General features: G+C 37.0%; 1 pseudogene across 1 annotated transcript in view; it reads left to right on the plus strand.

Moving 5' to 3' along the window:
• Nucleotides 1-1,904: 1,904 nt before the first annotated feature.
• Nucleotides 1,905-21,872, plus strand: part of LOC104540614 — a 44,759-nt pseudogene continuing 24,791 nt past the window's right edge. Inside the window, exons 1-6 of the transcript XR_728134.1 lie at nt 1,905-2,025; nt 6,634-6,792; nt 9,950-10,099; nt 13,644-13,714; nt 16,385-16,619; nt 20,146-20,249. The product of XR_728134.1 is annotated as a contactin-1-like (transcript). The remainder of the gene's footprint in view (nt 2,026-6,633; nt 6,793-9,949; nt 10,100-13,643; nt 13,715-16,384; nt 16,620-20,145; nt 20,250-21,872) is intronic.

Here is a 21,872-nt window from a genome sequence, read left to right on the forward strand (position 1 = left end):
GAGATTGTATTGAAGGTCTTTGCTGTTTCCTAGAAACTTCCATGATGATAGCACTAGCAAACTAGCACACGTAAATATTCAGCAATTTCTTTTTTACGTACCATTTTGCATCTGAATCTCTTTTGTTCCTGCCCTTGAAGGTTTCAGGATCACAATGAGTTATCTCAGCATTTGTTTTTTAAAATAGTATTGCATTTCTGATCAATCTGGGGTGAGTTAGGAAAACTGAATGTTGCCCCTTTTGGTATACTGTGGTATAAATCCATCTGTTAATCTGTAAAATTTTGACTTTCATGATAAGCAATCAGATGTATTTTCGAGAGAACATTTGGGTTTTTTTTCCTGAAATACCTTCAAGACTAGCACATGTATAAACCTGTGATTTAACCTAGTAATCTTTTCCTGGAATAAACTGCAGGATAAATAAGCAAGGTATTTTAAGTGTGTTATTTTTAGACATCTGTATAAATATCTTAACATAAAATGTGTTTTTCATTAAGAATAGCTGTGCTATATATGGCAGTCTCTGTTCTACTCCTTGTTTTATAGGTGCACATGTAGTTACTAGTGGGTTCACAGAAGTGTCATAGAAAAAACCTTTTATTCAGTTTGCCTATCTGTACCACCACAGGTAGCAGCAGATGGTGAACCTTATAGCCATCTGAAAACATAGCTGTATATTTTCCCAGTAGTCTAGCACTGGTGAAGAATGTTGATGAAGGATTAGGATCTATGATGATGATGATGAGAGTATGAGCCTCACTGAATGGTAAATTGCTTCCCTGAAGGTCCTGATGCCATTTGCCAGGGAGCAGTGAGGGCTGAGCCGTTGGGACAGTGTGGCCTGCATGACAGGGCCTTGCCAGCAAGGGCCCATCCTGCAAGGCCCAAGAGAGTGGAGCAGAGCAGGTCTGGTGGTGGCAACCGGTGCCACTCACATCCCAGTGATGGCTGGGCAGGTTCATCATGAGGAGCCCAGGTTGTGATCAGGCTGAGAGTTCAGCTGGCCTCTCAGCAGGTCTGAACCAGCTGAGTCCATGGCCAGTCTGAGCTGTGCCATGCGGGAGCAGTAGTGCTGGTGGGACCCAAAAGGAAGGGATTCAGTTCAACAGCAGGTCCCATGGCGGGGGACAGCCCTGCCTGAGGCCTCACTGCGGCACTGTCTGGGTGCGCCCCCGTCACGGGTCACTGAAGGAAAGGGCCACCCTGGACTGTGCTGTTTCTGAGCTGGCCTGGAGCCTCAGCAGCCCAGCCTACCACCATGGGGGTTGTGGTCACTGTCCATCATCCTGTCCATCGTCAGCACCCCTACACAGAATGGGTCTTGCCTTTCCTCTAAGGAGCTGTGATACATGTTGAACATTATTGTTTTTTACAATCACTGCGTTTTATTATCTCTTTGATGCTTCTTTATTTAGACTGTGATTGTTGCCTCTCTGCAATAAAAACATTCATACTGATTTAAGCTTGTAAAGGAAGAGCCAGTCAGTATCCTACTCTGTTAGTAAGACTCCATGGCATGATATCACACAAACATGCATAAAAACAAGTAAAGGTGCAGAAGAATCATCTGGCTGCTGTTTATGAAAAAATTCTTGACTAAATTTAATGTTCAGATATACGCTTCAAAAAGTAAAAGGGATGTTGGCTTGTAAAAAAAGCATTTATTTAAACATCTCTTTTTTCATGTCTGGTGAAGAGCAGCAGCTCCTTGAAACACGGGACACTTTCTACAGCTGTTATACAAATCAGGGGTGTCTTTGAGGATGATCCATGCTCGAAGTAGCACTTGATTTTTGGAAGTACAAGCCACTATATTATCTGTTGGGAGGGATGTGTAGACAGGTAACACATAGCCGTACAGAGACGTTTACCAGCCTCACTAAGTGCTATTTTTGTGACAGATAAAATCCAACGGAGAGCTGCTCATTAAAAACGTCCAGCTGCGGCACGCAGGAAGGTACATGTGCACCGCTCAGACAATTGTTGACAACTCCTCAGCTTCGGCTGACCTGGTGGTAAGAGGTAAGGTTGTCCAGGTAAAACAGAAATGTGGCTGGTTTTCACCTAGACAAACAGAGTGTTACTGGTTGTTTAGGATATTTTTTTTCTCATCGAGATATGACAGAAATTAAAAAGAGATGTGTAGGAACATGCAAAGTCCTTAAAGCCTACTCAGGGTATTGATTCAAATACAGATATTCAGAGGTCTATCTGAGCATATGTTTTGCTGAAGAGCAGTAAAGATCTTTTTATTATGAGTATTTTCCTTACATTAAAATATTTTTAGACAGTTTAATTTGGTGTTCGTTATTAAAAATATCTTTTAAGTATCATTTCAATATATCTGCTGTATAACATTTTTAAGAAGCCACTTCTGTTTTCTCATAAAGCTTTATGGATTAAATTATTGCATATAATACTAGGCCTACATTAAAAGGTTTCCTAGTTTTCAAATGACAGAAACCAGGACATTTGGGGTTAAGGTTATCACTCCATCATTAACTGCTATATGTCTGTTAAGTGTTACTGTGGTCTCAAAACACTGTGCTTGCTCATACGGTACATATCCTACAAGATACGTTATAATGAGTGTTTTTAGTAGCATGAGTTAATTCCTTTGGACATTTTGCTCTGCTTTGTGCCTCCAGGTATAACACATTCTGAAGTGCTAATGCTCTGTGATGCTGACAATTCAAAGCAGCCTTGACTTGTACTTAGGTCTGCATTGCTATCGCATTCTGCCCCACATTCAAGTTATACTATACAGCTATATAGGAAGTAAAGTACAGCTTGTGCCTTGATTCTGAATCAATCTGAGGATGTAATGGACTTGAATATTTCTGTATTTAATTTTCACTGGGTATTGACAGCAAGTGAAATTCTATCAGTTTTGGATGAAATGTCAAAGCAAGTATGATACATGGTGAAATTGCAGAATACATGTGCAAAGAAGAAGAGAAGGGTCTGATTATGTGCCTTAGTATTATGTAAGCAATTCCTTTTAGAAAAATGAAGAGAGACAAAGTGCCTTATCAAGCTTCTGATTCTCCTTCTAACCTAGTAATTGAAATTAGAATTATTGCTCTAAGGTTACATTGTGGAAGAAATTACCATTCATTTTATGTTCAACATTCAGGTTTTAATACTATGAACACAGTTCTCCTTAGTGCTGAGTAATTCTCACTACCGTTTTTGTCAGTGGAAGACTCAGTATCTTAGAGGGGTAGGGGTAAATATCTCATGAAATATGACCAAAGTGATTTTACAATTACCATTATAATTGGTAGAGGCAGCACCAAAGTATGGAAACACAGAGTTAGTTTCCAGAGTGTTTCATAAATGAGACAGTAAATGATAGCCACTGTTCATGCTCGCAAATAAAGATACTTTATCTATCCACAAAACAATTGAACAGTTCATGTGGATTGTCCATGTAATGTTGGAGTATCAAAATTGCTATTGTGTGCAGGAAAATTTCTAGTGATACTAGTGCACCAATGACTGTGCACTCAATGGCTCTGATCAGCCTCACCCAGGACACCCAACCATGCAACTGCCCAGGGGCCCAGAAGCCCCATTGAGCTCAGCCTTGAACCTTCAGCCCTGAGTGGAGCTATGTTACAGACAGGCCTGCTTTCAGCTCTGTCTCTGGTTCTGTCTCCTGGATGAGATTCAGACTTATGCTGTAGGTAGCTTTTCTCCTGGGTGGACTGCTTGGATATATGTTGTAGTTTGTCACTTAGGGGCACCTGATTCATTTCTTGCAGTACCTAGGACTGCCATATCAGCACCCAGCTCTGCTCACTAGAATCAGACCCTGCAGGATTGTGCCCCATTTTGAAGGAACTACCAGCCCTAGGAATACTCATGGGTCCTGGCTCAGCTTTTCTGAGGGAGCAGATGGCCCTTGGTGTTTCCTGACACATGCCATTTTCAGAAACTTTGATAGTGAGGTGAGAAGCTGTAAGAGATACCTCCTAAAGAATGAAGAAAAGAAAGATCTTGGTTCTGATGAACCCTCCATACCTTCCAGCTTGAGAACTTCTGAATTGAACAGTCTTGCAGGAGAATGGGTCTCTCAGACCTTGCCTACCTGAGTCCTTAGAGCTGGGCTATGAAATATGCATGTTACCAGGGTGAAGAGTTAACCAACAACCCTCATCTTAAAAATCAGCCCTTAGCAACAATTTCTGCTTTATGCATCCTCTGTGAAGAGTAAGATCCTGTTTCCACATGCAGTGATGTATTAAGTCCTTACTTTTAAAGGGAGCTAATTAGTAGCTTAGTTTTCAATGCCAAGTTTTGAATTTTAATAGAAGTTGATTATGAGCAATCCAGTAGTCAACTGACGTACATTTTTCAAAGGATACTAAATGGGAACTATTCTTGGGTCTTAGGAGAAGAAACAATCAGTAATTTGATTGTCAAAGTCACAAGCCATAGCGCAACAGGTTGTATAGCATGGTCACGCTTATTTCTTTTTAAGCAATGGCATACATATTCTTTAAGGAATCAGTCCTTTGAATGCTTCTGGGGACAGGAATGGATTTGCTTGCTTGTTAGAAGGATAAATTAATTAAAACCAAGGAAAACCAATATATGGTAGTACATTTGTTTGATTCAGTTACTTTAATTTGATTCATTTTGCTCAGATTTATGGAGAAAATAAAGAGCTCAAGAGTTGAAGATTCATTTGGCACACTGTATGTTTAGATCTGATGTAGGAATCTCATTCCATTCTTTTTTTTACTTGTTTTTGTTTTGATTTTCTGTGATATACTGCAGAGAAATAGATACTGTTATTTCTTGGGTTTTTGTTTGTTTATTTGTTTAATATGCTCTAGTACTTGTTCAATCAGATTATTGGATAATTATCTGAATCATGTTAGCATGTTATTATCTCTGGATGTGGCATCAGGAAATACTTCGCAATAGTTCCAATGCACTGTCTCTGTTTTTACACAAAAGTTCATATTTATGGTCTCATGACTGTGTATTATATAAAACAGAAGCATAATAACAAAACTAGAACCATAAATATGAAAAGAATTATCTGAAATATCTCTACACCAAGTTCATAAGTAGGAACTAAGCTTAGGGTTACAGAATTAATGTAAGTTTGAGTTTTTTTAGCCCAGATTACTGAACATTGTGACATCTTTTACAGATTCCTATCTTCACGTATGTGTGGGCCAGCATCACTCTCTTCTTAGCTTTCTAGTCTTTGAAAAAATCACCTGTGCCTGTTGATCTACACATTTTAGCCTCTCAGCACAGCAACAATAAAAACGTTACCCACACAAAGTGGAGGTGTGGGAGTAGTAGTAATTAGAAGAAAAATTTTATATACCATATACCATAAATTATATTAATTTCATATAATAATTTTATCACTAAACCTAATAAAATGCATTTTTTAAATTTAAAAGAAATTCTGGAAAAAAACAGGCAAGTTTTGGAACATAGGCCTATGTCTTCAGATCTGAAGTACAACTAACAAACAAAGCCAAATATGGATTGAGAATAATTGCTGTGATTTTAACATAGCTATTCTAGGTAGTTGTTTTGAGCAGAAATAGTAGGTACTTGGAAAGCATAGAGATGACACTGAACTAGTTTAGGACAAGCAGCTTCTACCTGTAAAGATTACTTGTGCATGGTAATGTGCCATCAAGCCAACATCTGTATTTCATGACTTTCTATGCTCACTAGAGCTATGAAATTTGAAATTAATCTACCTTTTGAAGAAAAAGAAAATACTCTTTAGAAATTATTTTATGAGTCTTCTTGATGATCCAGACTGAAAGGGCAAATGTGGAATGGCTATTTTGTGAAAACTGTTTTCCCTTTGACAGCTTAGTGCTCTGTTCCTCTGTTCCTTGGTGGTCTTTATGGGGTTATTATAGTGCACAGAGGTTGTTCCATTTCACTCATGTAGTTCACAAGACTGCTTTTAGTTCAGTGAATGTAGTGGATTCCACATTTTGGCATGGATTTTTGGAATTCTTGTTGTGGGAAGGCTTTTGTAGAACTGTAGAGAAACATTGCCTAGTTCTGCTTTCACTCAAGTTATATTAGTATGTAGGAAGTTATAATCTGATTGCGGGTTTACCCCATTGGGGTAATACGAAGGCCAAGAGAAATGTGAAGAGATGCATAGAAATATCTTTCAAGGTATGATTTTTCTCCAGGCTACAAGATTTTCCATGTAAATTGCTGTCAAGGCCAATATGGCAAAAGCAGAAGTGCAGATTAAAGGTGGGCCACCAATAAAGTGGGATTTAGGAAAGAAGATTTTGTGTATTTTTTCTGACTCTGAGTTCATTATTGTTTGAGCAAAGAGCAGCAACAGTTTCAAAGTATCATTTTTCACTTAAGAAAATCTCAATATTATTACTTAGGTAGGAGTCTTGGAAGTTTCATTTGGTAGTTGTTCAATGCAAGAGCATTTATCCTCTGAATCACTCTAGAGTATTAAAATGTATTTAGACATTTTCAATCTGTTCTTAAGTAGAAAGTGAGACTTGAAAGCCTTGCATCTGGTAAATGCAAGTACTAAAGTTAGTGAATTTTTATTTTCAGAATATTTAATTTGTAAATTGAGTTATCATTTTTAAATTTTTTTTCCAGGTCCTCCAGGCCCTCCTGGAGGTATAAGAGTAGAAGAAATTAGAGACACTGCTGTGGCACTTACTTGGAGTCGTGGAACAGATAATCATAGCCCTATTTCTAAATACACTATCCAGTCAAAAACCTTTCTATCTGAAGAGTGGAAAGATGCCAAAACAGGTAAGAGTAATGCCAGAAGTAATAAAGTCAATAGGTTTTGTAAAGTGTTTGATTGTTAGAAAGCTTGGCTAATCAGAAAATAGTCATAATAAAAGGAAAACAAGGATGCTATTAATGTCTGCTACAGGGTTTTGGAGCAGGCAGCATCCTGTCAGTGTGTTGCAAAAAGGTGTGTTCCCAGTGCTTGAACTGAATATCCAGAAATACGGAAAGAAACAGGTCAGAGTTTTTAACCTGTGTTTTGCCTCTTTCCTTGTTGCTTGAAACATTCCACATCAACTACTAGAAGAGTAAAAATTTATTCACAGGTTAATTTGAATGACAAAAAGATGTCTTCATTTCTGCATTTGTTATGTAGAAAGTTGGTTAAGATTGTCTGCTTTTTCCTGTGATCAGTTTAAATTCCAGTTGCATTAAAACTGGCACCTCTAGAGAAAACATAGCTAACATTATCCTTCTGACCACTGGATGTCATCCTTGTGCCACATAATTGCAGTTGAGTAGGCACCTACGTGAACACAGAGATGCTAATATATATTTCTTTGCAAGATTTGAGAGAAATGCATAAATTATGAAAATATTTTTAAACTACTAGTATCTTTGAATGCTTTATGAAGGATAGCATTGCTACAAGCTACAGAGAATTGTCCTATCAATATGATTCATTATGTCACTGTAATAAATTATAACTTAAGTGCTTTTCTGTGGAATGTGGGCATCACGTACTCAGCATTTCTAAATACTAAGAATATTGATAGTTTCAGCTATTGTATTTTAGTTAAGTTGTCCTTTGAAACTACAGAGATAGATGTCTGAGAAATAGACTTTGACATATTGACCTGAGAATCTGTGATAAATTTTCAGATTAAAAAGTTAAAAATACTAGACCCACTGCCTTAAATCATATTTCTCTTCTAGAATATGCAGTATATCTGTTGTACAACATTGCCTCCAACAGCCAGCCCTATTATGTGATATGTTAAAGTAGCTTAAGATCCAGCAGTTCCTTCCTGTCACTTTTATCTTGTTTAATAGTTTCTGCAGAACAGATTTCCTTGAACTTTAAAAGAACAATTAATGTAGAAATTAGAGCTGTTCAAATAACTGATTATTTGCTTCAGGAACAATATACGCAGGAGAGAGGATTCTTTTAGGCCAGCCTTTACTTTTTTTAGGATAAGTTATATTTTATTTCCTATTCCTTTTTTTTTTCTTTTTAACTTAAAAAGCAAAGAAGTTGGGAAGAAACGAGGTTATAGGAAAAATTTATAAACAGAGAGTGTCAGCTCTGGTACTGCTTCATTTTGTGCTGCTTATTATGGGAACTAAAAATGTGTGTAGGAGATACAAGTGTTGGATTCAGATTTCCACCCTCTCTGGTTCCAAGCAGACACTTGAACCCATTTCTTACTTCTTAGGAAGATTCCTTGCCTGCCGTGTTACAGGCATGATGGGTTGCACTTCTCTGCATCCCTGAAGTTCTTCTGCTTCACAGAATTAATGAGATAGTCATTGAAATATGCAGTCAGACTTCGAGTCTTTCCCTGTACCACATTGAGGAGGATTCACATCTTGACTGGGACAAGGAGGAATTTAGGTTATTGAATTATTTTTTTAAGAAGCTAGAAGGAAAGATGTAATTTACTAATTTCTGGAAAGTTGAAAAGGACTATTCCAGTGTTTTTAAAATCATTGCCTTTTCATTTGAACCTCACAGTAATTTTGATTAGTAGATGATTCCCTCGAAAAAAAGGTGAAATCCATTCTAACCATTACTGGCATCACTGCAGGCTTTTACTTAATTTCTGGGCTCCTCCCAGCTTGGCTTGGTGTTCACTTTTGTATGAAAGAAGCGTGATGAACAGTCCAAATTGATCTCTCATCAGCATTTAGGTTATCATTTAGTGCTGCTAATTTTCAATGTGTGGAAGAAAACAAACTACTTTGGCATTGCACTTTGGAAATGTTGTTGTTATTATTCCTACTACCGTTAATCCCAAACCAAATCATTCATCACAGGTTGCATAATATTGTGTCTGTTTTATGAAGGAAGTGTATTCTACTTCACGGTATGGAAATATGTATGAATGGATTATGTAATGAGTTGTTTCCATATATGTTGCTCTTTCGAATTAAAGTGGATCAGATTCTCATCCTGTTGAGTATTCATTATTATTCTGGGAATTTGTGACACAGTAAGATTAAATGAAGAGACTAAAAGTACCCCAGGAAAAGGGCTGCCAAATTTATATCATGTCTTGAATGCCACAGGAGGTGTGCAATGTCTCTGTTGACTGAACAGAAAAATAATTTGAGTAAGGATGAGGGAGGGTGGTGAGCAGATGGAAAGAAAATGGAAATTGTTTTTCTTTCTTCTTCAAGGCTTCACTTTGGAATGAAAAGTTTCATGATCATTAGGTAGAAGAAAGTTTTGTCACCATCCAGTGCTTACACTGCGATGCCTGTATTTCTGGCAGCCATTATAGTCATATTTAATTCCAAATAAGCTGCCTTCCCAGTGCAGAATATCTCATTTCTCATCTCCTTCTGAACCCAGACTCTAATTTGACAAAAAAACTCTTGGCCCACACAATAAATCAAAATCCTCTGTCTTCGTGTAACTGCAGACAGCTATAGAAGCAACCCCTATTATCTGTGAATTGTAGACAAAGAGTCATGAGTTACACATTTTATTTATGGTAAAGCAGCTCATCCTTATGACAATAAGAAGTCTTTTTTGCAGGAACTGCAAGAACACCAATGCTTTTTGGATCAGAACTAGATAGTAAGTTGTAATATACTTGCCATGTGCACCAAAATATGACCACATTTTATAAACCAGATTTCTCATTGCATTCCTCTATAGGTAAATTAAATTCTACAACTACAATATGTAATGAGTAAGGATACCTCATAACTACATGTACTTCTTTTGCTAGTTCACACCCAGTTAAAACTTAGAAGTCTGTAAAAGTTTATCTAAGATGGTGTCACAGTTTCCGAATTCCCAGTCACTGCTGTAAGTACTCCTTGGAAAATGTCGTATTCCTAATTTGCAACAGCAAGTTTCCTTCAGTTGGTTATGTGTGGTTGAAGAATACTGGCTGACCTTATTGTAAAAGTGCTGTTTTCTAAAGCAATTTCTTATTTTTTGTAGAACCATCAGATATTGAAGGAAATATGGAATCTGCTACAGTGATTGATTTAATTCCATGGATGGAGTATGAGTTCCGGATAATAGCAACAAACACTCTGGGAACAGGAGAACCTAGTATGCCATCACAGAGAATAAGAACTGAAGGCGCTCGTACGTAAACACAAAATGTCAATTTTTTAATGTCCTTAATTTTAACAATTTTATTAATCAATTTTGTAATTTTGTTTTTTTAATTTGGAAAAAACACTTTAGATGCAAGTCTAGAGAATGTATTTTCAGGCACGCACTACTATAGGCTTTAGTAAGCAAATACCGGTCTGTCCAGATGTGATTGGATCAAAGCAGATGGGAAAGAAACATTGTGATACAAATGGCAAATTTGCCTCCATTGCTGAAACAGAATCATACTGTTCTCTTTTTGAGATCCCCCACTGTATCTATCAGTCAGATTGTGTGTGTATGAATGCGTGCACATTCTTGGGACCAGGGTACAGGACTTAGGAAAAAACATGCATGTTTTTAACATGGAAAATGTCCATTTGCTGTTTGGTTTGTATTCTAACTAGAGAATACATGACACAATGTATGTTATACTGGATAACGCCATTTTTCTGTGATTGAAGGTTTGGTCTGGCGTCTTCTTATTCCACATCAAAGATGTGACATTATCCGACACAACACATGCCCTTATCAGACTAATTGCTCAGTGTTTAAATCTCATAGCATATTTAAGGATATCCTTTAGGCTCAGGCACGTCCTCTTTAAAATGGATGCTCCAAAATGAGGAATTAGATGTTATTATTCAAGATAATACATTCTGGTTTCACTGTACAAAGGAGATAACAACAGTGCTCTAGGAGGTGATGTATCACTGCAAAAAGACTGTATCCAACAAAGCCTGTATACCAATATATCCTCTTTTACATGTATTAGCACTATTGCAACCTAGATATATTTACAGTTGTTGTCCTGTAGTTTGAGATTTGAAACTAAAGATGCAAAACCAAAGTGTAAAAATTTGTTTTTACAATTACACCTTCTAGCTCATTGCTTTGTTTAGATAGTATTTTCAAAAGAAAATGTATTTGCATGGGAAATTTCAAAACATTTATTACAAAAGGTCCACATTTGGTCCATTAAAATTTTTGTTGCTTAGGGAGAAAGGAAATTCAGATTGGTTAAAGTAATCTGTACAGGGAAGGAAGAGCCACAGACTTCAATATGAAAGTAAAAGGAAATTACTGCCTATAAAATTGACTATTAGCATCATATGTTTTATGAGTTAACAGCTCTATTTGAAGGCTCAGGAATCTAAATGGGAAATCTACACATGTTTCTTGGAGTGCCTTGTGCACAATAAACATTTTTGATATGTCAGAAAAGAGACAGAAATGGAAGGAAAATAATGCTCATTGGTGGAATAGTGCAGTAGTCCTGCAGTTTGCAGTGTGCCACATTCATAATATTTGTTGTAGCCTCCGAAAAAATGGCATCTCCTCCAGTTTTGTAGCAGGATGCAACACTTCTGGAAGAGGTATTCTGTTCAGCCTGGTGTCTGATTCCTCATGCACAGTACCATTGTCACTCTGGCAGACTGTGAGACATTTTTGGTGAAACAAAGCAAAATGTTAATGTAGTCTTCCTAGGCATCAATCAGCACTTCCTGCCATGCCAAAATAGGGTATAAATCAGTAACAGCTTGCAGATGAACTTGTGTGCTCAAGTGCATTTTCTGCCAGAAGCTGGAATTTGTTATGGGCAGCAACAATAGGATTTGGCTTGCACTGTCAGTTTCACATTACTGAAGAACAAGTACTGTGTGTGCATTTGCATGTAAATCTGAAGAAAGTAAATAGTTTATTGCACAAACAACAACCCATATCCACACACTGTAGTTATTTTTAACATTTGTTCTGTGTTAAACAGCAACAAATGGTGCTGTCTTTGTTGCCTGTATGAGTGACAAATAATGTCTGTTAAACTCAAATGTTATCAGTGTCTTTTTCAGTTTTGAAGTCTCTCTTCTTGTAGATAACTGTAGATAATTTCAATAACATTTTTATTAGCATGCTAAGAATGTGTGCTTCGATTTTTCTTTTTAATGAAATCTGCTTGCTTCATCAATAACACATTCCACAGTGATTTATTGAAATTCAGTGGTTCAAAGTCTGCTTTTATGTATTTTAGATTCTGGATGCATTAAAGTAATTGTTTAAGTATAGCTGTCTGCATTAGAAACCCAGTCTTAATGGAGAGAGAAACCTGGGTTTAATGGTTGAGAGAATGAGGGAGATTCTCTTAAAAAGGGTGATTTGTAAGACATTAGTCAGTCTTTCTTTGTCATCTTTGGCAGCCTGTGTATCTTTGACTACCTAAGCATTCTAGCAAACTAACTTAGCGCTAAAGTTGTATTCTTAAAATAGATAGTGTGTCTACTATGTATTTCAATAATAACAAGGTTGCATAATAAGTTCAAACTTTCTCCTGAATTGTAATGGTATGTATGTTTAGTCTTGTTCTCCACTAATTTGTTTTCTAGAAGGCCACAAATAAATAACACAAACCATGCACTGAATGCTGATTTCAATTTCAAATACAAATTTATTGTTACATATTTTTTATGTTTTCTGAAAACATTAGTTCTTCTTGGCATTTTGTCTTTCCTCAGCTGACCCTCAGCAAAGGCCTCAGCAAACATCTTGCTTAGAGTGGGAGAACACTTAGGAAATACCCCCTTATTATCTTGTGACATTCACTGAGTCTAAAAAATGCCTGATCATGTAAGAATTTTTAACACAGAGAACATGTTTTTGTAGATAGGGCATGTAGCTAATTCATGATCACCTGGGGCATATTTAATGCACTATAGGTAGGCCATTCCTAAGTTTTCAGTGGTACTTTTTGTGTCCTTGGTATTGAGTGACAGCAAATAAATACATAAACACCATGGGGAATGGCAACAGAATCATCACACTTGGTGCAAAGAGCCTTACAGAAAAGAGAATACAGGAATGGTTTGTAGTGGAGTCCTTGAGAGTATCCTGCTTTACAACTCAGCTGTGCACTAATAACAGATCAACAGATTTTATTTAATTGCACAGAATATCAGTGCAAAATGCAATTAGTAAATTACTAAGTGCTATGCCAGCTTCTACCCATTCTGAACATGCCAATCAAGAAGTCATGTGCAACTAATCTACAACAGAATTAGGTTGCCAATGCTTCAAAGATATAAGCATGTATTGAACAGTACACATTGCGAGTAAATCCGTTGAAGTCGATGGAACTAATCATGGTCTGTTAAGGTTAATACATGTGCAGGTCCTGGGTGCTTGAGCCCTTGGCGTACCAATGTCTGAGGATGAACAATAATACACAGTGCTTCTCTGAACACCTATGAGGACTCTTCCACTTCTGAATATTCAATTATTAAATATTTGTAGAGAATATAGTTAAATAGAAGAATGACTGATTGCTAGCTATGGTTAGAACTGGCATGTTTCCTGCAGCAGTAGCTGTGCATTAGTCTTGGCAAAACCACAGACTCTCACAGCTATTACAGACTATCATTATTTTAATTGTGTGTGCCATGTGTCCTTATTGGCCCTGCTGGTAAAAAGAAAAGTAAATAGTGATATTTTCACTGACTTCCACACTTTGCAGTCATTTTTATTGTCTCTTCTATTTCTCTAGCTCCTAATGTGGCTCCTTCTGATGTTGGAGGAGGTGGTGGAAGCAATCGAGAGCTGACAATAACATGGATGGTAGGTATTGCACTGAGATGGCACAAAACCCAGTTTGTTTCAGATGTAGCAACTTACCTCTATCGAGAGTCCCTTTTCTTGTGGGAAGTAATATAAAGATGACATAATTCCTGCAGCAACTCTGTCCTTGTTGTATAGGGGTCCTTCTTATGAATATGCAGATTTTCATCCATATGCATATTTCCATCTTTTCTTACTTAAGCTTGATCATACCTCTTTGTAAAAGTTCCCAAGTATGACACAGAAGTAGTCAGAAATATGTTTGGGCTAACAGATTTGAGCTTTCCTGTTTTGTTGGTTTTATTTTAATTCAGTTCAAAATATTTATTCAGTCTTCCTATGAATTTTAGCAGTGAATTTACCTAAAGAAAAATGTCTAAGTTTCTGAAAAAGAAAGATCAACGTTTCTGTTAAAATATATTGAAAAGGTTATTTTTTTAGTTCCACTAACAACAGGTTAGGAAGTAGAAGTATCCTAAGTGATTTGATTCTGCTCTTTATTTATTTTTTAAGAGCAAGACTCAAATAAGAACATATGCAATGGACAGTTGCACAAGACCTAGATTATTTTATTAGTTCTTCACAAGTGCTGTCTTATAAAAACTTTAACAAACTACAGAGGTACTTCTTGCATGTAAAGACCCACGTGGTATTTTCAGTATAGTGAAAACTTGGCTGTGACCAAACTGAAAAAAAAGAAATTATAACCAGGGGAATAGTGACTAATGCAAGATCTGAAGTACAAGATCATTTCAGTCTTTCCTATACACCTAAGTAGATTTATATTGCAATTATTTCTCTCACCTAATGTCATGGTTTTTACATCTGTTCTGTAATGAGTAGCTCATTTAGTCAGACAAATTAAGCATGGCTTCAAATATTTACTTCCCAAGAATCTTCCATACTATGTCTAGCAAGTGTTTTTGAATAGAGGCATTAGATTTAAGGAGCCTGTCTGACAGACAACAATATATCTTTCTGTAAGGCTAAGATAAAGGTGTATATTGATTGCCCTAAATGTGCTGACATTTGCATATGCTACTCAAAATAGTCCTTAATTAAGAAGAGAAGAACAAAATGTATGGCAGGTTCACATGTTGCTGCCAACCCCCTTTCAGCTTTTGCTATGATTCATAAGCCCAGGTTGAAAGAGACAGCCAGAGATGCAATCAAAGCTCTTCTGAGTCTTGTTTTGAAAGAAGAACTGAGAAAGAGAGCTAGGAGTAGCATGCCCATTCTTCATAATTTCCTCCCATTTTCTTTCCCTCTTCCATTTTGTTTTTCAAAGTTTTTAGTGGATACTGCAAACTATTCTGCTACTTATACCTGCTTATTATGTGCAGCCATTGTAGGGCAAGCTGCTTTCAACATTTTATTCAAGACCTTCCAGAACATAATTTTTAAGTGCCAGTCCTGGCTTTCTAAAGTTTCCTCTGGCTGAAAATCATTCTGAGATGAGGGCCACATCCAGGCTGCTTACTTTGGCATAAGAGATATGATTCTGGTTTATTTTAAACACCACATACACTGATAGATTCAGACAACCAGGAGCTACATACAATGATAGATTCAGATGACAAGCTGTCAAAGGTGACCCAGTCTGTGAAATCTTCTACTTTTTGAATTGCAAGGTTGCCTATGAATCTAAACTTAGGTACATGAAGGTACTTTAGATGTTCTGGGAAACTAGGCATCCAGTTTGCACCTGATCTCCAGTCAGACCTGAGGTAGAAACAAGCTAAGACATGAGTTATGCCTCATCCAGTAGATGCATTCAGAATATGCCCGACACACAAAAAATAAGCACATAAAATAGATTCTCTCATATTTATTTTTTTCATAACTGATTTGTAGTTAAAGTCTACACATGGTGGCTTGTGGTTAACATCACAACTAGAGACCAAATATCCCTCTCCCTTTTGGCATGAGGGTTTTCTTGAATTTTGTCTCTTGGCAGTCATCTTATTTACCAATTGTATGTAACTCATTCATGGGTTCTCAGAAGTCATATTGTAGGTAGATTAGTATTTTTTCCACTGTCTACAGCTGTATTATAATTCAGTTTTGACATACATCAACATTTCACCTGTGTTCCCCAGAAAAGCCCAAGAAGTTATGTATGTAGAGACCTGCAGTCATCTACATCAGTCAGTTGCCTTCTGCAATGTGGAGTCATGATTAGAGTACCTGCTCAGGAAGTAAGCGACACTCAGTCCAGAAGATTGTCCATACATATCCCATTTTCTAGAAGGGATAACCCTAGTCATGGTGTGCGGAGGCCACTTTCCAGTTTTTGATTGAACTAAGCCACTGTTTTGCTAGAGGTGCAGTTAAGTATGGAGAAAAAGAACACCAAGAAACCTATTGGTTACTGAACTCCTTTCTGTAGGAGGTAACATGATGTGTCTTGCAGAGTTTGGATGAGGAACCAGATCTTAAAAAGTTTTAGTAGCAGATATGCTACTAGTACAGATCTGTATAATGAAGATAGTGTCTTTTTAAATGAAGAGGAGGGAAGCAGACCATAGAAGCAAACTAGAAGAATATGGAACTTTAGTTCAGTGTTTTTACAATAGACATATTGATGCTTTCTGTATTATTTATATTTCATTAGAGATCCATTTGTTTAGTTGGCTACAAAAATTAATGTTTTCTCTTTTGCCTCTTTAGCCTTTATCAAGAGAATACCACTATGGCAATAACTTTGGTTACATAGTGGCTTTCAAGCCATTTGGTGAAAAAGAATGGAGAAGAGTTACAGTTACTAATCCTGAAATTGGCCGATATGTCCACAAGGATGAATCAATGCCACCTTCAACCCAATATCAAGTTAAAGTGAAAGCTTTTAACAATAAAGGGGATGGACCATTCAGTCTCACTGCTGTCATTTATTCAGCACAAGATGGTGAGTAAAGGTTCCAGATAAGTTTTACACTGAGGGCTCATATCAGCGCTACCAGCATCAGCAGAGAGTACTTGGTCCTTGTCACTGATGAATACAACAACATACACCTTCAGCAAGGAGCATGTGTATAGCTCACACAAAACATTTGCAGTTGTTCTGAATAAACAACTTCAGACTCTCTTCTATATGATGCAGAGCACTTGACTGTACTTGATGTCTGAATGAGTATTCAAGATTTTTCACACAGCTTGTTAAAAGTTTTAAGAATTTTAAAAAAGAAAAATTCTGGTCTTCATATTCGTTACCTAAAACATTTACATCGTTATCCGGCAATCTCTCTGTGATCTCAATACATGTATTTGACATATGTATGGATTTTTTTCTTCTTAGCAGACCACTCTAAATCATTCTATTAATCAAATAAATCAATACCAGAATTTAGCCCAAAACTTGTGAAGGAATGATAGTTCAGTTGTATCTCATTATATTTTAAGCATGTCTAGAGTCTAATACAAAATATCCCTGCCATATTCTATATTCTGCTTTTGATGTTAGATTTATCAAGTGAATAATTTAATAAAAAGCTCTTTGACATATCACTAAAATATTTTTCTTAATTCTTCCTGGAATTATTTCACATGCTGTAATCTTTAGGATTCAAGTTTAAATGACATTTCCAAACTTAGCAGGAGAGAGAAAGCACTAGAAGGTTTACCTTAAATCAGAAGAAATATATACATTATCCTAATTGCAACATAATCACTCAAGTCCATTTAAAAAAAATGTGGTTTATTAATTTCTGCCAGAAACCCGAAGAAGAATTGCTCATATTTTTCTTTCCATAGAGCAGAATCTCCTTCACAGAGTCAACAGATCCAGAGCAAAGAGCCAAGAGGAGGGATATGATAACAAGGCCACATTCTCACACTTCCGACTCTGTTCTTTACTCTGTGTACTTTATGGGAGATTTATGTTCATGATTCCCATTAGCACTAATGGCAACTCTGCACACAAATCGCCCACACACAGAGGAAAGATAAAATAGTCTTTTTGTTTCTTAAGATAAGTCAGGATTCAAGCTAGCAACACTCAGCTATCTGAAGAGGTTAATACTAATCCTTTTTCTCAGAAAAGTGTATCTTAGGATATCTTCAGCAACTGCTGCAGCAACACAATGGTTGTTTTTGCAATTGTAAAGATGAGTTAGTAAATAGCTATGGTCTAATAAAAGCCATATCTGCCCAATAACATTTCAGTATCTATCCTTTCTCAGAGACATTATCGACAGCTGACTGATAAGCTCCCACATGTTTATGTCAGGACTATACTAACCATGTCAGGGATGGCAGTGTGTTTGTATAGCTTTCTAAGTTCAGAGACATGACAGAGCCTAGTAGCTCCAAAAGACACAGGAAAAGCAAATGTGCAGTCATGCCAGCTTCCAGATAAAGAAGTCACTTCAGTGGCTGCTGCTGTTCTAACACAGACTTTAGCAAAGTCCAGACACTTGATAGGTTAAATGATGCCAGATCCAGGCAGCTAAAGGAACAGAAGCTCAGTGAACCTACTTATTTTCTTTGATTTCAAGCATGAGAATCACCAAAGCTGTCAGATTCATGGTGCTCCAAATCTGTGCGTAGCTATGACCCTGGCTACTGACCATATCAAAGGCAGGAGCTTCAGAGTGGGTTAGAAGGAATTTTTCCAATACGTGTAATGGAAGTTATTCCAAAGAACATTCTGCAGCTTTCTGCTGACATCAGGACTTGTACAAAGTCTCCTCGGTACCTTTTAGCGTGCTTACTGGCTCCTAGACTTAATTTGATATAGTTATGCTTAGAAGATAATTGTGTGATGACCACTGTTTTCAGTGAAGAGAACATCTTGTGAGGCCCACATGATTGCTTCTTTTATTGGTAGAATTACTGAATTAGATGTCTGGAGAAAAGCAGCTGATGTCATCTTTCTGGCTCAAAAGAGACTGCAAAGTATTTATAGTACATAAATACCAAATAGGGATATAAATTATTTGGAGCTCATAAACAAGCATAAGCAGATGAAATATTGTTTAGAGTATTTTATCAGCAAAATCCCTGGTAGTTGGAACTTTTCAATATGAAACATTTTGGCGAATTCTGTAATTGATACAATGGAGAAGAGTCTCACAGTGATTTGGGAATAGATTAGATAAGCACATGTATTCCATCTGTACTTCTGTACCTCTGAATCAGCAAGTGATATTACTACCATCATAAAACACAACTTCTCAAAGGCATTAGTGAGATTTTAAAGCAATATGGTCATACAATGTTCCATACATACATAAATACAGCATTTCCACTAAGTTGTGTATTTTGTACTAGATCTACGTGTGTCTAGTCGTAACTGTGGCCCTCTTTATTCACTTTAGTGACTGAGGAATTTCAGTGTTCCCACATGTTTTAAGCCAAGTTCCATGTCTGACAACTGCTAGTCATACCTGCCATTGGTAGTAGTGAGTAATGATTGTTAGTAATGAGTGCACAGGCCGCTTGCTTATCTAAATTCCTGTCATTGTGAAAACAATTTTGCAACAATGTATCATTTTTTAATTATATATTTGCATTATTAACAGTCATTGAAAGACAATTACAAAAGGTAACTTTGCATATAAGATTATTTTGTTACCTAGGATACTTTTTGAGAGACGTAACTGATTTTTTTCTTAATAGTGGCTATTTTGATGCATAGTTGACTGGATGCCCAGTTGGAAGATTAAGTATATGAAAGCTTTCCTTAGCTCAGGCTGCCATGCCTGTCTGTTGCAACTTGTTTCAAAAAATTCATGACTGAGAACTGTTCTTAGCTTGGAAAACTTTATCTTTTATAGACATTGCTAAGTTTATGCCTTTTTAAATTTCTTACCTCACTTAAAATGCAAGCGACAGTAAAATGAACAGCTCCTTATAATTAAACTGGAACTTAATATTCCAAGTCCTGAAAAAAAGCATACCACATCATAATGGTCTGTATTCTGCACTGGCTGGTCTCCAGGACTAAGAACACAAGCAAAATCAACTTTGAGATGTATGCCTAATGGAAGGGTGCTCTTGGAGTATTTCATTCCTATGTTGAAATTTATATGTGCCACTGGCCAGCTCTGTATCTAATATCTGGTCTCATAAAAACTTGGTATCATCATGACTAAGTGACATATGCATGAATATTTGAGTGTAGCTAGCTTAGAAAATCTGATGTACATAATCTGTGAGCTCCTGTCCAATTTAGTAGTGATCACTGGATGCTTCATCCTGTTTATCCAAGCCTGTTTTTAATTTACATAAATTTCAGCATGGAATCTGTTGAAGCATAAAAATATATAGTCTGAGCCAAGTAATAGAATCATTGCTTTGTTTTTGTAGAGTCAAAACAGATTAAAGACTAAAACACTTGCCCTATTGATACCAAGAAAATGATATGAAATACAAGCAACTATAAAAATATCACTGCATGAGATTAGATGTTTAACATGTGTTTCATCTTCCAGCTCCAACTGAAATACCTACAGATGTGAGCGTAAAAGTTTTGTCATCTTCTGAAATGTCTGTTTCTTGGCACCATGTTTCTGACAAATCTGTGGAAGGATATCAGGTGAGTTTAGAGGTGACACTGTATATCTTCTTTTTCGTTTAATTTCAGTAGTTAAATGCAAGGATGATTTCTACTTTAGCATTCTGTCCCTTAGTGTTCATTTCTCTTTAGTTGCTGTTTGCTGTACACGTTTTACGTCCTGAGGAACAGATTATTTTTGGTACAATCTACCTCATTACTTAAACACATTAACAAATGTATGTGTTTCCTATTCAGCTGAAAAAAAAGGCGTCATTACTTCATAAAAGAATCTTGTCTCTTGATGTTACTTAATAGAATGCTTATCTCTACCTTCTCAAAACATATTAAATTTTAGGTGTAATTGTCAACACAGATATGAATTGTAACTAACTCATGACCCATTTAAATTCTCATCAGTTATTAATATAATCCATCCACTAGTCCTACAGTAAGTGGGACCAGATGACAAATGTCCAGAATCCAGTATAACAGAGACAGTGCTATTGTGCAAGACAACAATGTTTTGTTCATTGGTTTCTATTCCTCACATGAAAAAGAGCTTAAAGGTGTGTTCATTTGGTCCAAGACTAAGTGGTACTACTGGTAAAAATTGTTCGTGTACAAAGATGACAACAGCCACAGGGTGGGTGCAACCAGATATGACCACATAGTACTGCAGCAGGGAAGTGTTAACACCATCCATGCACAGCGGATGCTGACAAACTCTGCTATGCATAAGTGGTTACTTTGGCTGCACTCTGAGATAGAGATTCGGGCCTTAGTTTGTTAGTGACTTGCTTTGTGATTTAATTTGTCAGCTGCTTGTTAGTAGCCTCTATGTTCCAAAATGAGCACATCCATATGTGGAGTAATCTCATAGAATGTATATTTATAACTGAAATCTATTAATAAATGTTCTTTTAATTAGTAGTATTCGTTTCTGTATTTCCTGATCTCTGCTTCTTCATCCAAGAGATTTATGTAGTACTTTTGGGATACCGTAACAAGATCATAGTGCATATCTCAATAGTAACTAGCATAGTGTCCCATATAAAGCTTGATTCTACACAGTACACACATAAAGTTTAAAAATTACAAGCAGAGGATACTGGAGTTTGAAATTAAGACACTGACATCAACAATAACTCCTAATTTACTAAAGCAGCCCACTGGTTTGGTGTTTCATAGGGGCTGTGCAACTAGAATAGGATAGACAAATTCATGGTCATAACTGCAAGCTGGTGGAGTGCCCAGGTGTGTGAACTCAAGCCAGCCGCATAGCGCTGTTGTGCTGCTGAGCTGCACAGTCTGTGCAGAAACTGGGAATGAAGCCTGCGCACCCCGAATAATCAGAACGGGCACTTGGCACACACACACCAGGGGGCTTGTGGGGGTGTGGAGAGAGCAGCAGCAGGGAGAGCACTGGAAAGTTTGGGACTGCAGTAGGGATAGAGCATGACAGTAGATGTTGGGAGTTGAACAGGGAATGGAGTAGAAAGGCTTGGAGGGGTGAAGATAAATGGGGAAAGAACATGGTGGGAGAACATTCCCATAGGCAGCCCACTTTTGGCCATTTGTTTAATTTTATTTTATTTTACATAAATCCATCTGAGCTGCTGCAGGAGACATCAGGGGAAGAAGGGAGGGGAGAGGATTCAGCAG

Source organism: Mesitornis unicolor, unplaced genomic scaffold (genome assembly GCF_000695765.1).
Source record: "Mesitornis unicolor isolate BGI_N332 unplaced genomic scaffold, ASM69576v1 scaffold48955, whole genome shotgun sequence".
In the NCBI taxonomy this organism is placed as follows: Eukaryota; Metazoa; Chordata; class Aves; order Mesitornithiformes; family Mesitornithidae; genus Mesitornis; species Mesitornis unicolor.